At 42.9% G+C, this 18766-nt stretch overlaps 1 pseudogene; it reads left to right on the forward strand.

The window, feature by feature from the left end:
* LOC139709541 (uncharacterized) overlaps nucleotides 1-16111 on the forward strand; it is a 151095-nt pseudogene extending 134984 nt beyond the window's left edge.
* The last annotated feature ends 2655 nt before the right edge of the window (nucleotides 16112-18766 follow it).

An 18766-nucleotide genomic window follows, 5' to 3' on the forward strand; every position in this document is an offset into this window, starting at 1 on the left:
ATTTCAATGAGAAGCAGCAACAAACCGGCAATAATCTTCAAGTCACCTGCTTGTCATTTCTCTTTTCTTTTCCTTTTTATAATGGAGTATACAACTGTATGTTTGTTCCTTTCCTGTCGTCCTGCCAGGTCCAGAAGATGGGAGCCCTCGTGAGTGACATGGAGCGAGAAAGACGACAGGGCTCCCTCTCTCCGCGCATCTCATCGCCGAACAAGCTGACGGTCACCCGGGACATCTTCGCCAGGGACGCGGCCGACGCCAGCCCCGTCAAGACCAAGATGAAGAAGAAGAAGGTGAGTGTGACATCGACGATCTCCGTTTCTGCCTCCGCTGCCCGCGGCAAAGCGAACCCTGACAAAAGACACAAGGACCATGCAGAGAGAGAGAGAGACTCTCGCTGCAAACATGATGCACAGTGAAAACACGGGGCCAAACATTGCCAGTGTCTGTCATCGCTAGTCATTATGCTACTTTGTTTTCATCTCAAGTAGAGTCATGTCATACCCTTTAAGTGGCATTGGTGTACGCATGCCTATCCAGATGAAGTTCAACCGCAGGAGCCTACCCTCTCCAGCGTGCTGACTTCCTTTTGTTTATGAAGCAACTTGAGCAGCTGGTGTGTGGGATGATGCTAAATGTGCATCTCATAATTGCCCGCTTCCTTCTTTGTAGAGGAAAAAAAAAATCTCAAGGAGGTGATAAAAACTAGGTGAAGAGACTGTAAAAATGATAAAGACACAGCTAAGCAAGGCTTGGATGCAGTAATGTGTCTTTACTACTATCCGAAGTACATCCACCACAAAAGTGAAGATTGAGAGATAACAACACCCTGCGCTTGATTGATGTTTGCATGAAACTTAGTGTCTGTGAGTGACCAATTTTTGAAGTTGTTACTCATATACATTGGCAAGGATTTCTCTATAAAAATCTGTTCTGATAAAAAAAGAAAGAATAAGATGTGGGATGAAAGAAGAGAGTTAAGTTCTGCACAAGCATGTCATAAAAATAGCTGCTTGAATATGATGGATTAGATATGACTAGATTGTGGTATGATTTGGCTTTCCACAAGGAAGATTGCTTATGGAGATATTTAAACTTGATTGTGTGATGCTAGTTTGATCTTAAAAAGAAACTTGACTCATTGCTGAAAAATAAAAGAAAAAGATATGATGTCATGGTGTGAAACGTAGTATAGACTTCCTGTGTACAGTCATGGATTTTACCAGATGAATCACAGTCTGTTCAAGCTGAATCAAGCATTTTGCCTTCAAAGAGGCTTAAAAAAGAAGTTCAGTCATACCTCAATTTCTCACCACTTTGCCTATTGGCACTTTGATTAGAAATTTGACCGAGCTAATTGGATACCAGAGCTAATCTGTAGATAGGCTTACCTGGCAATCTGGATGGCAAGCATAAGGAGGCTTTCCACATCTAAACATTTGTGGTAATTGTGAGAAAGTTTCCCCTTTTATTGTTGCATGTAGTTGTTCTGACATTATCCTGGATGAGAGAAGAACATCGATTCTCTTTTTTTTTTCCTCTAGGTTTTTTGTTGTACTGAGAGTATACACTAGTTCACCTTTACTGCAATATACATCAATATAATGGAGCAAATATGTGATGAATATCAGATTACTGTCAGCAGCACAGAAATAGAATAGGTTTCTAGAATTTCTAAGCAGTCACAGTATGTAAAGCCATCTTTTAGTGTGAATTTGTCGGGATTGAAAGATACTAGTTCTAAATGGGTGGGGATTTTGCAGATAGTGTGATCATAAACAGTGTGATCATAAACAGTGTAATACATTAAAGTTTAGCCTCCCAAATGTGTGATTTTTCACCTCTGCTCTATCATTTGTTTGTGATGGAAAAGCCTAAAGGTATGTAATTGACAAGGATGATTCAAATGAAAGATGCTGTATTTCAACACTTAAGCCATACATATTGTCCTGTCAGTATTTACAACACTGTTTAAATCAGAAAAACCTGGATCATTGTACTTTGGTTGAATAAAGACAGAAAGTAAGGTTTCAACCTGTGTGATATTATGCCGCAAGAACATGCAAGGATTTACTCCTTATTTCCATGCTTCTAACAGCCACCATTTGATTTGCCGAAGTTATAGAAATTAAAGTGAAATTTGTGTTAAAAGTATTCCCTCGTATAATTTCCTATCACCATTTCTTGTTCCCCCTTTCTCTCTCTCCCCCTGATGCAAACCCATGATTGCCCCTGCCCCTGCCCCTGCCCCTGTCCCTGCCCCACCCTGCACTGCCCACCCTCCCCGTAACAGTCTACTTGCTTACTTTACCCCCACTCCATCAACGCGGAGGACTGTGACTGTCCTCCAAGACTAACTAACCAGGTGAGGTTCAGCACAGCCATACGGGTCTATGTTGTCAGCTAACTGTATAGACTCATTTCTAGCATTTTGACACACACTTGTACTCTTTTTTCTTCTGTCTGTTTCTTGCTCTCTACTCTTTTTCTGTGTCACTGACAACCACATCCACCACTCATAGTCTGCCAAAGGCTGCAGTCTGTAGCATTCATAGTTTCTCTCTCTCTTGAGGTCGCTCTCTCCCTCCCCTCCCTAGCTCACTGGCAGATGGAGTCGGTTACATTGCAGCTAGCACCTGCTGTATGAATACATCGCCAATCTTTACATTAGATTCTCTCTGCAACTATCGATACTTATCTCTCGCAAGCGCAACGCCGGTCTTCTGTGGCAATGGAAAAACCGCTCCACCCCCCCCCCCCCCCTTTGCATATACAATTGTATCTCTGCCTGTCTGCTTTTGACAAATTCAAATATTCCCTCCTGGGTTCCCCACCTTCCCCCCTCCCTCGGTTCTCTCCTCCTTTTCCCAATGCATGTGCATGGGGAAGTTGACTTGGGACCATCAAGGACATAAGAAAGCTATCAGCATGGAGCATCAACACAGTATCAAGTAACCTACAATGTTTTTATTGGGTAAAAGAATACATTTTTGCTCTATTTTATCTCTCTTTTTTTTTCAAATTGTTTTTTAATGTGAGAGGGAAGTAAGGGGAAATTTGAATCTTTGGAAATTCAAGTGGAGGAAATGCATGTGCAAAGAATACTATTTGGTTTTTTTTTTTGGTTTTTTGTTTTTGTTTTTTTTTTGTCTGGATTATGTCATGGGTATACTTTGTAAACTTCTGTACCCTCTACCAAATCTAGAGGAAATTCTCTTTTCAGCTAATATCAGTGTGTTTTTTATGTCTTAACAGAGAATATATGTGATTAACTCTGTCGTCGTCTTAGAAGTGATTGTTTGATGTGAATTGATGTCATTAATGATAATCAACATTGATGCCTTCTTCATGACACAAAGTTTTCATATAACATCTCGCGCTGTTCCTTTATTGGGAGGAAAAGCAAAAAATAATAAAACTGTGAAGGCCTCATGACAAGATGCCCAAATATTTTTTCCTGGGTTCCCCAACTCTCCTGGTTCTGAAAGGATGGATTTTTTGCCAGGTGTTTTTTTTTTGTTTTTTTTTTTGTTTTTTTTTGTAATTGATATTGAGATAAGACGCTTTCACATTACTGTGTGTATGTATATTTTTTTTTCTTATGTTAATGGTGGATAATCAAAGCGACTAAGGTTGTACGCAGAAGACTGATTTTTGAAGGATGAGAACCACATAGTTGCTGGCTTGGGTGCTTTGTGTGAGCTGGCATTTATAACCTTGCATTGGAGAGGGAGCATCCATTTTGAATTGCCACCTAGAGAAATCTGCAATTGCCAGTATTAAAGAGAAAGAAACTATTTGTCTTCTCTGTAAGGAAATGCAAGCGAGATATTTTTTTTTTTTTTTTCATCTTTTGTGCGACCAACTTACGATCTTGTAAGCTTTACTTCTAAAATATGTCTTGGACTCTTCAGATTGTGTCTACATAATTTTCTTCTGTGCTGAATGTTACACTCAATTCCCCCCCCCCCCAAAAAAAAAATGATAATAATAACAAATAAATAAATAAATAAATAAATAAATAAAAAATAAAAAAAAGGAAAGAAGGAAAAAAAGAAAAATTCAACCCAAATCCTTTGAATAAATTAATGTGTCATCAGTAATCTTGACTGAATGAGACTGAATGATCATATTGAAAAAAAAAATGTAAAAATAACATCAGATTTAGATGTTCAAAGTCACAGCAAGTTTATTTGTTTGAGGAAAAAATTCTTTTGTACTAAGTTTTGACCGAGAAGTATGGTAAATAATTTTTGCTTTCACCAGCCTTATTTTGCACACTAAAGAAAGTGAAGTCTTGCAGTGCTTGCAGAAAATCTCTCAGGCTTGTGTTACAGATCTGTGTAAGATTTGTAGATGATAAAGCCCCTACCTGTCGCTGTTTATGATCATCTCTTTGCCTGTTGATAATCATACCTTCATTTCATTCCCTATACCCTGTCATTTCTACATGTGTAGCAAAAATGATTCACCAACTATGCTCTCATCATCTTTTTTATTCCTTCCTAGGATAGAAACTACTTGTAGTAAAGTCAGCATTTTCTCCTGCATCGTTGGGGTTACAGAGCTTATATTTTACGCATTTGCTTGATGTTCCCTTATGCTTCCGTCATTTCTCAATACGGTTGCGAAATCTCTTCTGCGATCCATGCAGTTTTTAACGGAAACGCTGCAGAAACATTTATAAGCGGGAAAAGCCAACAAATTTGGGACGCTGCCATCCACTTTTTGGGAGATGCATCCAGCTCCAATCCTTCAGGCCACTGATGAGTCTATGTCAATTTGTGTGTTTTTTTTTTAACCCCTGCGCACAGACACTGTCTCTTGAGAAGGGACGATTTTTGTTGTCTGTGGTGGTTGTCTGACGAATGAATGCTAACGACAAATTTGATTTGATTCCGGCATACAGTCCGCACCCGAGAGTGACAGCTGTCCTAGATTCATCTGTCTTCATTCTCCAGCTTACTTCTGTATTCGTTAAACAGTCTTGCATTTGTGCCGTATCTGTACTCACTCCTGTGCATTTTCATCATTCACACAAGGGTGGGGCGTATTGTGATCAGTCTCACACGAAACCATGTGCAAAATTTTCAGAACAGTGGTCAAACAAACTAGAAGTCTTCTGTGTGTCTCACATGCAAATGCTAGTCATCACACACACACACACACACACACACACACGCACACACACACACACGCACTTACACTTTTTCCCCCATATTTACTCGATTCCATTCAAACAATACCAAAGACATTAACTCAAAACTGGTATTACTATACAAAGTAACAAAATTTCATCATTTAGTTGCAACAGACAAGAATATTTCCTCACCCATTGTTTTCATGTTATTTCATTCAATTTATATAAGACAGCCATTCTCAGTGTGATCATTCACACCAAAAAACAAAAAAAAATCAGACATTTTCATGTCCACTGTCACACCAAAATCAACTACAATAATTCCATCGAATTAATGAATATGTAAATGAAGGCAAAACATCGAAAGAAATATATTCTGAAAAAAACACCATCACACATAAACACACAGTCACAAAAGAAAGACACACGTTCAACCATTTGTTCATCTCTTTCTTCTTCCTCTTTCACACTGCCCCGCCCCCAATGCAGTTCAAAGACCACTCCCGTCTGCTGGAGGAAACTTTTGATAGTTTCCCCCCTGATCTAACCAAGGAGGTGAGAGGAGGGCTTCTGGCTGGTTTTAACATGACAATCAGTATCACTGCGTCCTCCCCCCGAGTGCTGTTTCCTCCCATGTAGCATTCCCTGCCACGGTTTTTTCTTTGCTCGTAGAATCTGTGTTGCCCCGACATAGATCCTCCCCAATGTAGCATCCTCTCCAGGCCAAAAGCCAGAGGAAGCCCATGCGGAAGAACTCCCATACGTCCTTTCAGACTACATAAAATCCCAATTTTTATCTGCTCCACCCTTCTTTGCTCTTGTTGATGAATGCCTGCCTAGTAGTAGTTCAATGTGTAATCCTTTAGTAGATGTGAGTTTGGAGGTTAACGTTCGTGGGAAAAAAAGTATGGTATTAATAAGCTTTTGCAATATCTAGCATGTGATGACTTTCATGACTCTTTTCATTTACGTGTTTAGTAAAATATCATCAAAAATGAAATGAGGGGCAGTTCACAAAAAGTAGAAAAAGAAAATGACTTAGCCGTTGGCTTGATGTGTTTTCAGACTTATAAGTGTATGGTTTCTCATATTATATTGGAAAATTTTTGACTGAAATGAGGTCTGTGTTTTTGTTTTTTGTTTTCAAATATTGAATGTATTTTTTTTTAGACAAGTGTGCATGCTGGTTTTAGTTCAGGGTGAAGAAACATCTCTGACATTTTTGTGTAAAGTTTTATTTATTCGTTTATATTTTTCAAACTTTTTTTTTGACACATTTGATATCTAAATATGGCACTATAATGGGAGACAGGTTTGCATGCTGGCTTAGTAAAGGGTGAATAAACTTCATGGGTATTTTGCATTTTTGCTCAAAAACTTTGATCTGCGTCACCTTATCCCTGAGATGGATGCACTCCACCCTGCGTGAAAACATATCAGTGTATACATTTTTCAGTAATAAAATAATCGAATGAGGGTTTATTTTATTGGTCCATGTACGTTGTGGTGATTCCCCTGCATGTGTGCTATGCCAAGGTCATTTCACAGTACCAAGGTCATGTGTTTTTGTCCCCCATTAGTAATAGCCTTGGCTGATCCAGTCCCTCTTTCAGAATGCTTTTCTACACTGCCTTCCTTTCCAATTCAATTCCATCAGAATAATTCGATTGTGTATTTTTTGTATTTTCCTGTATCATAAAAAAAAATACAACAATAGTCAAGGCAACAAATGTCCAAGGCCCATTAGCATATTAGTAAGGCATAAGGCTTATTTCACATCTCAGCTCACCTAATGGCTAGATGATACAATTGTTTAAAAGTCTTTGCTATGTTTTTTCAACAATGTATTAACTTGTTTTTTCTTATTGTTTAGATCCTGTTCTTAGTTTTGTCCTTATAGTTTTTTTAGTTTCCTTGTAGATCACCATCTATCTGTTAGTATGCTATGCTATGTTGAACAGTATTGTATACAACTTGTAGTGGCACTAGACATGTTAGTGTTATGCATGCATCTGGAGTGCACAACTCTCTTTTGTCAGATGTGTATTTTGTGGTTGTTAACATCCTTCCAATGCCCATGTGAACATGTTCAAGTCTGACATCATTTCGCCATTCCTAATTGCACTGTATCTCATTGAGTAGCTGAATTAGTGGATGACTTGTGTATTTGTAGGAATGCACATCAGCACATTGTTTGTTATGTGTGGAAAGATTGGCATTTACTTTAAAATGCCCTCCTTCAAAATGTATGAAGTGAACTTAGATGTCACTGTTTGAATGTATTTTTTTTTAAAGAAAATTAGCAACATCTCACAACTTGTAGCTAATGTAGAGTTGATATCAATTACCCCGTACTGCTGACATGAATGAGACTCATAGTGAGCAAATATTCATAGACTGGTTCAGGTTGTGACTTTGAGGTGATACCAAAATTGAAAGTTTTCAAATTCCTGCTTTTAATCAAACATTTTGCAACAAGAAAATCTTCTGATAACAATTTAAGATTTTTGAATGAGAAGCAGTAAAATTTTTTAGCCTCAGTGACTTCCCAGATCAATTGCAAAAATACTGTGAGGAAAGTCGAAATTGAGCTAGATTTGCCAATATCAGTGCCATTCATTGCCCTGTTTTGTTTACTAGGAGGATTTTGATGAGTACCAGGTCTTTGAACCGATTAATTCAACCCCCCCACCCCTCCTCAGGTGTACACAAGGCGGAAACGAGGTCGGAAGCGACGCCGGAAAATCCCCATCCTGGAGTCCGTGGTGGCAGCAGCAGACGAGCCTCTCCCCAAACGGAAGAAGAGCGAGGGCGTCCTCTCGCCCACCCTGGATCCCATCGTTGAGAGGGACAGGCTAGCTTCTCTCAAACCAGACCTTGAGCTGGCGAGGTCAAAGAGTGCCACGCTCAGAACAACTCTGAAGAAGAAGCTGAAGTCGCCCCTGAAAAACAAGAAGAACTCCAAGGTAAGTGGGAAGTGGCGTTAGTCTGTACTTGCCCACAACGAGTTACGGCACTGAAAGTGTTCATTGTAATCATAGTTATCTCATCAGTTATACAGTATTCGAATGACTCACATTCTTTGCACCTCCAATGCCTGAATGCAGTTTTAAATGTATGGGCCATTCACATTGTCTGAACCAAACATGGCAACATTCAAAAAAATTGTGACCTTTCTGTAATAGCTGCAAGGCAACTTCAAAAAGAAATACTGCAGGAAATACGACCAGACTCTTCTAGCTTCATGCAAAGTTAACATGACATTTTACTTTATGAATGCCCACCACAGAAAAGGTACAATATTTGTCTTGTTACATTCACTCCAACACTCCTGTGCATCTGGGCTGTTGTCAATGCTGCATGCAGCAGACTCTCGGGTCAATCATGCAGTGTAAATGAAAAGCTGAAATAAAGGTCATTGTAGATTTGCCATATTTGGCCACGAGTACGGGTTATTCATTCATACAGTGCTATTTTGAGTGGGATACCAGCTTGAGGCACCTTGTTGCTGTAAGTAGCGTTGACGTCACTCGCAATGTTCCCTCATTTGTTTCAAATGCATGATGGAAATCAGTTTATGAGTCAAAGCAAACAGCACACATCCCGTGCACCAGGTTCACTGTCAGCAGGTTTGGCAAAGACCAAGGAACAACTATTTGTGTGTGTGTGTGTGTGTGTGTGGTTAAGTTTGCGTTGCCCACCAAATTACTCTTAGAATAATGCTTCAGTTTGTCTCTTCCGTTTTCCAGATGGACAAAGCCAAACTGTCCCCACCCAAGCTTGCCAAATCCAAGATGAAGTCACCCCTCAGAGGGCCTTCAAAGTCTAAGGACGTGCTGAAGAGCAAACTGACGGCACCTACGAAGGGCCCTAAAAAGGCTCTCTGTAAGTATATCCCAGCTTTGCATTTCTTCAGCAGCTTTGCCTTTAATGTATTTTGCTTCCTCTCACTTTTGATTACACAAATATTAACTTTTCTTGTCCTCTGTATGTGAATGAATCAACCTTTTCAATGTGCCATCCAACTCGGGAGAATTACACAAAGCTTTGACTTCTTGAAATAATGACACAACTTACTGTGCTTGCATACATATATAGACTAGAAGACTGGAAATAAAAATGGCAAATGGGCTATATTTACAATTTCCTTTGTCCTTGATACAATAGTTGCCTTAAGTCACCCCTTCTTTTCTGTGCAGCATTTATTCCAGAAGTCAAATGTCCTTTTGGTGTTAAAGAAGAGTTTTTTTCCCCCACATTTTGAAAGATATCAAAGTGCAATGATTGGGATGTTGAATTCATCTATTTGTGTCTTCATATGAAATTTGGTATGGATTCAATATGAGTATCGATGGATTATGTTCTGTTGCAGCCAAAGGAGGCAAAGGAGCTGGAGGAAAGCTGTACACCAAAGCCAAACATGTACAGGAAGTCAACGGTGGCTTGAGCAGCCCCGACAGTGACTTTGAAGACCCAAAGCCACAGACCAGGCTCGGACGTCCAAAGGGCAGGCCTCCCCTGACAGCCGCCAACTCCAAGGCAGCGGGGCCCAGCGTCAGTTCCACGTCGACCACCACGAACAGTAGAGGGCGTCCAAAAAACGGAGAGCCCGCTACCCCCACAGAGCAAAGGCGAGGGTGGCCTAGGGGGCTCCAGCGGGCAAAACCAACTGAAGACGGGCCACCAGCAGTGAAGAAGCGCAGGAGACGACGAAAGCGAGTGCCTCTGTGGGAGAGGAAGAAGAAGCCAAAGCCAAAGCCAAAATCCCAGCTAGCTCCTCCTCCTCCTCCCCCTGTTGCACCTTCTACACCAAAGACCTCCACTTTGCCAAGCACCCAAATCCCTGCACCCTTACCCGGGTCTCTGAGTGATTTTGATGAAACGAGCTCGTCATCTGACGATGAGGAGGACTTCAAGAGGCTGCTGAGCATGACAACACCTGTTAATCGACCAAAGAAACCACCGCCTCTGAAGGTTGAAAGGAGCAAGCGTGTGGAGTACACCCCCATAGATATGAGTTCCTCGTCGGACAGTGACAGTGATGATGACGATCTTGCACTTCGTACCTTGGCAAAAGGTAAAGCGGGAACTCAAAAAGAAGACGAAAATGCAAATAACACCAAGCCAGTGTCGGTTGCCACCAATACCAAGGGGAGCAAGGAACCTGTGCCAGAGACTGATTCAAAGAGCACAAGCAACGCAAAGGAATGTGTAAACGGTCTTGGATGCTCCAGTAGCAGCAGTTCAGACAGCAGTAGCGAAAGTGACGATGACACCCAAGAGCCATCTGTGACGGAAGAACCAGCCAAGAGTAATGGTCCAATGTGGAATAATGCTGACGGCAAGACTGAAGATTCGGGTGAACCCACTGGCAACGTTGTCAATGACGATGACTCCGACGGTGATTTAGATGACAATTCTCATGCCCTTGATGAAGAGGAGGTAGAGAAGGGGAGAGAGGCTGATACCGAGTTGAGTAGTGATGATGAGCGGGCGGAGAGCAGTGATACTGAAAGTGAAGATAACACTGAAAAGATGGATGAGGAGGAACCCCCAAGGGACCTGAATGTAAAGGCTGATGAACAAATGGAAATCCAGTGCACAATTGCAGAGAAAGGTATGGAAGAGGAGGACGTTGATAAAACAGAAGATGACAGTGATGGTGATGATGATACAGACATAAATGACATGCCTGAAAAACTCAGTACTCAGAAGACAGTGGTAGAAGATGTAGAGAATACTGTTGTGCCCCGGATAAGTATGAGTGAGGAAAAAGAAATCAATCTTTCATTTTCATCCTCCTCATCCTCTGCATCGGCATCAGAGGATGAAAAGGAGGAAGACAACAGGAAAGAGGCAGATGATGAACCCAGAACCTTGGAGAGTTCAGTCAGAGAGCAGGATGGGCTCGATCATAGTGAACCACCAACCCTTGCGAAGGTTGACTCACCTGTAGTCAGCCCCAAGTCCAATAACCCCAGTCCTGTCCTAGAACGTTTTGATGACGAAATGCCAGCTAGTACTGAACAGGATATTAGGGATGCAAAGTCTGATGAAGAGGTTCATAAATTGACGATGATTGATGAGAACAGACCTGAAGGTAGTGAAGTGAGTGTAAACTCAACTCCAAACACGCCTCCCCACGAACAGAATAGTGGTGAAGAAATATCCAAGGAACAGATCGATGGTACCCTCAGTGACCAATGTGCAGAAACTTCTGATGACAACAGTCACCAGGACAACATGGAGGACAATGCAGAGCTTGAGCACAGCCATATGCAGAGTGACATGGACAGTAGTTACAGTCAGCCAGACACGCGACAGATCATGGAACCTACTGAGGCGGAGGACATGGAGACAGCTGAGGCTATTGAATCCATTATTGAGATCGATTCCAGTCCTGTGAGGGATGACATTGCAGCGGTTCAGTGCATGCCTGAGAGTGACAACCCTCCGTATCCAGTCACCTCAGAGTCTGACTTTCAGAATTTCAGCGGTAGCGAGTCATCGGAGATGAGGCCCAGGAGTGATTGTAATGAAATGGACATTCTTAACTTGGATGACCAACACCTTGCTCCATCATTACCACCTGATACCTCGGGTGTGGATGTGCCTCCACCCATGGACACGCCCCAATCCCTCGACACGTCGCCTCCTTGCATCAACTCTGCCTTGTCTTCTGTGGAAGGTTCCAACAAGATGGAAGCCCAGGAGGCTATCGACAGGCAAATCATGGACATCCCCAACACAATGCCAACACCCCAGTCCATGGAAACTCCACCCGTCATTGACACCTTGCCCCCCATGGATGCCACACAGACCATTGATGCGACATCCCAAATGCTTGACAGTGTGTCAGGTGTTCTGAATGCAGGCCCACAGATGATGGCTGGGCAGCAACAACTCCTGAATCAGCAGGCCCAGCAAGTTGTGAACCAGACACCTCCGCATATGGAGACCCAGGTTCCCCATCAAGTGGAGGCACAGTGCATGGACACTAATGTACACCTTGATGGCCAGCAGCACATGGAGGCAGCTCAGAGTGCCCAGGCAGACCAGCAGTCTCAAATGATGAGCTCTCAGGGACAGATGCCAATGCACCACCAGAACATGCAGTCTTGCCAAGGTAGCCTGCAGAACCCGATGGGTGGCAGTCCGCATGACAACATGCAGTCCATGGGAATGCCAGACTACGGTCATTCAGGGGACATGGCTCAACACAGCACACAGATGGGATACCACCCGTGCAGCAACCCAACAAAGCGGTACAGCATCTGCATGGAGATTGCTGACCCGCCTAGCATCGACCAGACAGATGTGATGGGAAATCCAGGCATGGCAGGCGTGAGGGGTATGGGTAGCTTAAGCAGTCCACAAATGCATCACAACTTGAGCAGTCCTCACGGGGATATGTGCAGTACTAACATGGGTCAGCCCCCACAACAGCAACAGCAACCGCAACCCCAGCCACAGGGTTACAGCCCCAAGCAAACGAGCCCGCCAGGCAGACCTGGCATGGGTCAACCAGTGCCTAGCATAAGCCCTCAGAGGAACTCTTTGAACAGTCCACAGCTCGGCAAAATGAATAGTCCACACCAGTTGAATAGCATGCAGAGCCCTCAAGTCTGCAGTCCGGCCATGGGTGCCCAGATGTGTAGTCCAGCAATGAACAACAGCGCCATGTGCAGCCCTAGTTTGAATAATGCACAGGTGTGCAGCCCCGTTATGAACAGTGGATCGGTATGCAGTCCTGCACTCAATAACAACCAGGTGTGCAGCCCGGCCTATGTTCAGACGTGCAGTCCTGCGCGGAGCACGAACCAGGCATGCAGCCCTGCCATGAGCTTGCCGCCAGTGAAGAGTCCAGTCATTACCTCAGCTACGTCATGCAGTCCTCAAATGCACAGTGCTCCAGTGTGCAGCCCCCAGATGCGCAGTCCTCAAGTCTGTTCACCGATGGGCCAACACCAGTCATCATGTGTCATGAAGCCACCACTTGGTTCTCCCACTGGCCACAATGGTAATAACTCCAACAATAACGTCATGTTTGGTGCGGGTGGACAGCAAGGCCAGAACCGCAATGGATCCACAAGTAGCTTAGCCAAACTTCAGCAGCTGACCAATGATATTTTGCCTAATACTCCTCTTACTATTCCCAGATCACCAAAGCCAACAGCCAACCTGACCCCACCTCAGAATCCAACTCCGCCCCCTGTACAAACTCCCCCCATTCAAAATTCTCAGGTACACATGCAGAGGAATATCACTCCTCCCGTTTCCCAAGCCCACCGTCAAGCACCACAGCGTAGGGTATCCATAGCTGGTGGTGAACTCATCCAGCAACAGCAGCACCAACAGCAGCAACAGCAGCAGCAGCAACAACAACATCAGCAACATCAGGGTGTGGAATCATCAGCTGTGCAGCAAACTGCTGTTGATCACCGGGTTGCTCAAAGCACTGATCACCTGAGCCATCATGGTGCAGAGCGTATGGGACAACTTCGACCAGACCTGCAACAACAACACAGCATGGAAGCCATGCAGGGTCACGGGTCAGCGGCCATCCAGCATCATGTCCCCCAGGCTCAGCCCCCAGCAGCAGCAGCAGCAGCAGCAGCGGCAAGACCTAATGACACAGCAGAGGCAAAGTGTGCTCACGCAGCAGAGACCGGACGCTATGACACCCCACAGACAAGAGGCAATGGTTCGCCACCGCCACGACTCCATGACATCCCACTTGCCAGAGACCAATATGGCTGCTCACATGCAGCAGGAGGCCATGCACCAGCGGAGGCAAGAGCCGATGACGGCCTTGAGACCGGATGCTATGAACCCCCACATACAGGATCAAATGATGGGGCACAGACCTGAGAGTGTGGCATCACATATGGCAGATGCCAGGCGGGACACCACCACCCCGCACAGGACTGACATGACTCAGCACATGCAGGAAACAATGAGGCGAGATGCTGCCACTCCACATAGACCGGAGACCATGTCCCATCACATGACAGAGGCCATGTCTGCGCACCGCTCAGAGACGATGACACCTCATATGCAAGAGGCAATGGTGGTGCAGCGGCAGGAGACCACCACCCCGCATCGAGAAGATGCCATGACCCCTCACATCATGGACAATGTCAACATGACTTCTCAGAGGCAAGCAATAACGCCCCAGTTATCCGACATTGTCACGCAGCAGCGGAGAGATGCCAGGACGCCCCACCGCCAAGGGACATTCTCGCAGCACCGCCAGGATGCTATGACGTCTCACGCGCAAGAGGCCAGGCACGAAACCATGGTACAGCAGATGCAGAGGCCAGAGAGACGGGTGGCCACGATCCAGCAGCAGAGGGCAGAGCAGCTGCAGCAGCACCACCAGCACCAGATGTCGCAACAGCAGCATGCCAACCAGATGAACTCCTCTGCCTTGCTTCACCATCAGCAGCAGCAACACCAGCAGCAGCAACACTATGGCCAACACCTGCCACACATGCAGCAGCAGATTGCTGCCGCCCAGCCACCGGGTGCCGCAGCGCAGGCCATGCACATGCACCCAAACTACAAACACTATGGCCACTTCCAGGGACCCCCCACCCACAGTCCCTCCAACCACCACAATGTGATGCAGTCGGTCCAGCAGCAGTACAACGCGTCCCAGTACAACTACTACAGGGGCTACCCAGCGTCCCCGCGACACCCCCGCGGCCCCATCAACGGATGCATGCCGGCACGCATGATGTCCAACAACTTCCATGCCGGCAACCATGCAGGCTTCATGGAGCAACCCTCTGCTATGCAGATGCAGATGGTGAACATGGCAGCCACGAGGCAGCAGTCCATCCACAACCAGGGCATGTACCCGGGCTACAGCTTCATGAAGCCGTCGATGAGTGGGCAACCCATGATGAGGCGTACCTACACCCCCGATGTCAACAAAGGATGCAGCTGGAAGTGACAGACTCTTATCCGAGTATGAGGAGAGTTTTAGGTTCTCTATTGGAAAGTAACAGAACAAACCAAAAACCAGTGGTTGAGAGCCAATGTCACAACTTCAGCCTTCCCAAATATGTCACCTTGTTAAGTCTAAAAATGACTGATTATGCCATGTTTACAGTTTTGTGCCCGCAGACTATGAAGGCATGTTCAAGAAAAACAGAAGCAAAGCACATGAAAAGGCCAGGGGGAATTGTTTCATAAGGATATTAAGTTATGCATGGTGAAGTGTGTTGAATTCCTGGATCATCAGTTGGCCAAGGAAGAAACTTCAACCATAGAGTATACATTTATATCTGAAGCATACTTGATGTTTCCGTGGATGGAGAAGTGGCCAAACCCAAACGTGGCATTGTAAATTACAGAAATTCACATCATTCATGCTTTCAGATTTTTGAAACATCAAAATTGCTCATGTTCATATTGTCAATTTGTCAATGGAAAACACTTCTCTTTTTTTGCATTTTGATTTTACCAATTATGGAAAACGTTTAAATAGAAAACTCAGGGTATACTATAGAAGATTTTGTCAACTAGGTCGAGTGTGCAGAATCTCACTTTGTTCAAATAGTTGGCCAAACAAATCTGTATAATGTTAGTCATTCCTCAGAGCTAGGAAGATAAATGGAAAGGTCACGAATGGAAAGGAAGGGGAACGAATCTTGATTATTTGCCGTGGTAGTCGTAATGCAAGTCAGATATGGTCAGTAGCAAGTTCACCTCAGCGGCATAACGAGAAATTACTTAACATTGCTAGAATACGTGTAGCCCAATTCGTCTGTACAGGGAGCTTTTAGCGTGCCAGTAACTCATGGGTTGTTTGTGTGGAGGGAATTTTATCGAATTATGTCAATGAACGTGTGTCACATCCTGTAGTAAATTATTGTTTGACCGTGATCTCTTGTGCTGTCCAGGAATAGTACTCTTTATTTATGGTGGTCTGTTTTGATTGCCATCAATTTTGTCACGCATCGTTTGCCACACGATGAATGCATTTTGTGCTCTGCATCTCTGCATGCTTTTGTTCCTCTTTTCCAACTCTTGTAATTGACCACCACTCTGACTAAGATATATGACATCCATCACCTTACGGACTTTCAATTATCAATTTCAATTTTTCATGTAGTTGTACTGTTACGTAATTTGATCACAGGGCTGTTAGGGTGTGTGGAGCAGTTGACATTTCGACTCGGCAGCCTTCATATGACAGTTGGATTTGATCTTGATGTGAACTATGAAACAGCCAAAATGTTCGATGACAATGAATTGGGGATTTCCAAACTGAGGCAGGGGCATGCTCTTAATTCCTAAGTGATTACTTGTGTGAAAGGAGGAAAAATATGTTACTTTCTAAAGCATGCTGAAGCGTGAGGAAGCAGTGTGAGAGGGAAGGGGATCAGGATAACATACCCAGCACAATAGACCGTTTGTATAACGTACTACAATTCATGAATGTTTCTTTTCGTATAGCCAATCAAGGAAACATTTCATTCACCTGCTCCCTCCAATCAAGCTCCTTTGGCAGGAATTCGCTTAGTTGTTGCTAGGTAGGGCAAGTCTCCTGCATGCTTTTTGGTTAAGGGCAACTTTTGTGCACAAAACATTCATAGAATGTAAATGCATCGGTCAAACAGTCTATTACTATGAAACAGATGTCTCCTTGAACTCTCCATTATAAAATAGGAGAAAGCGTTGGGGAGGGATGGAATCTGACAATTAATCTTTTAGGTTGTTGGGATTTTTTTTCTTTTTAAACAGAAATGCATATGGCATTAAGATGCTCAATGCTTGTTAGTTACGTGTCAAAAAATAAGAAGCGAGAAACAATGGAAATTTTGCAAACTAGACATGTTCTTGTGTGGTTGTTGTGGACACTTTTATTAGTCTTTTTTTTTTTTTTTTGTTCTTTAGGTATTGGGAAGAGGATATACTCAGCTTCCTTATCCAATTTGTTGTGTGTACTAGGTCTTTGGCTGCAGGAGTTTGAGATGATAATCGCCTATCTCACACATCATCTGTTGCATGTGTGGCTCATTGTTCAGTAATTTGACTATAGATTTTATCATTTAACTCTTCTTTCTTTTTTTCCTTGAGATGTGGAGCCAGAGTGTTCAATTTCGTAGTGTGTAGAAATTAATGTAAGGTTTAATTGAAGAGGTGCGGTGTCTACTCCCTGAAATCTTGTACGGTCATTTCCTAAATACAACTCTATATGTAATCCGGCTAAACCAACTGTGTAAATACATAGACAGTCATATGAAGAGAACAATATATACTTTTTCTAGCCAGGCTGTGAGACAGAGTGTAAGTTTGTGTACAAAGCCACTCACTGACATTATACTACATGGTTTGTGTGCATTGTTTCATATTAGTTTAGAGTGTGTGTGTGTGTGTGTGTGTGTGTGTTTTTTTATTTGATGACCTGTATAGTTGGGTTGTCTTAAACTTATGTTGCCTGTTCTGAACAAATCGTTGTTTTACAAAAGTTACCAGCCATGTTTGTATTTTTCGTTTTCTCTATTGTTTTGTTTTTGGATGTTGTGTGGCACAGACAATGGATAATATATATACTGACTTGTACAAATTTGAATTTGCAGATTGGGTGTATGTATAGCTACAAATTTTTTGTCTTGTGATTTTTCTTATTTTTAAATTAGGTGAGGCATTAATGTATATAGGAGTTGATTGAATTGAAGAACCTAAAAATGAAGGGAATGTGTTTGAAATATATATGTAGGTTTATATTTATGAATTCTGTGTTTGATTATCTAATGTGGTAACACAAAACAGAGTAAAAACTATTTTTGACAATTGGGCAGTGAAGGTTTATCAATATAAATTTTGACAGTGTACATTTTGTATAAAAAGGAACATAGACTATATACAATCAAGAAAGAACTTGTATGTATCGATTATCAAAAGAACCTTGTGTTCTGTTGTGTCTCTGAATTTATTTACAAAAGTGATAAGAGGTGAATATGTTCTCTTTGGAAATATTTTGAAACCAGTGCAAAGCAATGGTGTATTCTGTATCTAAAAAAAAAAAAAAACTTTATGATACATATTTTGGCTTTGATATTCATTATGTGTTGATGTGACTATTCCCTTCAGCAACTTTCGTCTCTTACATCTCGTTTTGTACACCAATCTTCACTTTTGATGTAATGCGATGAGTTCTTGTACTATAAGCGTGTAGACTATCCATCCACCACATTTTGCTTGGAGAAGGCAAAAATAAAAAATTTGAAAAAAAAATGATAACTTTAAAAAAAAATGCAGGAGTGTATTTTACTAGCATATTATTCACGTTGTGTACAAAATCTCTGTATTTTAGACAGTACATGGCGCACATTAGTTTTGTTTGAAGCTAGATGTACGACTGATGAAAAAAACCTAACATTCTGAAGCTCATGTGTACAGATTGTTTATGTAAACTTGTATATAGAAAAAGGAAATAAATTAAGATGTTGAGCTATCTGTTCTGTGTTTCTGTGATCCATTATGTTTTGTTGTTTCTGTGAAATAATTAGGTATTGAAAATTAATTGAAACTCTTGTAAGTCTGTGGAATGTCATACTCTTTTAGCTTTGGGATTGAGGACATCCGGTCTCTAGACATGCTTCTGTGGTC

The sequence above is a fragment of the Diadema antillarum genome, unplaced genomic scaffold (genome assembly GCF_040938485.1).
Source record: "Diadema antillarum isolate AM-2024a unplaced genomic scaffold, OU_Dant_1.0 seq00001447_RagTag, whole genome shotgun sequence".
In the NCBI taxonomy this organism is placed as follows: Eukaryota; Metazoa; Echinodermata; class Echinoidea; order Diadematoida; family Diadematidae; genus Diadema; species Diadema antillarum.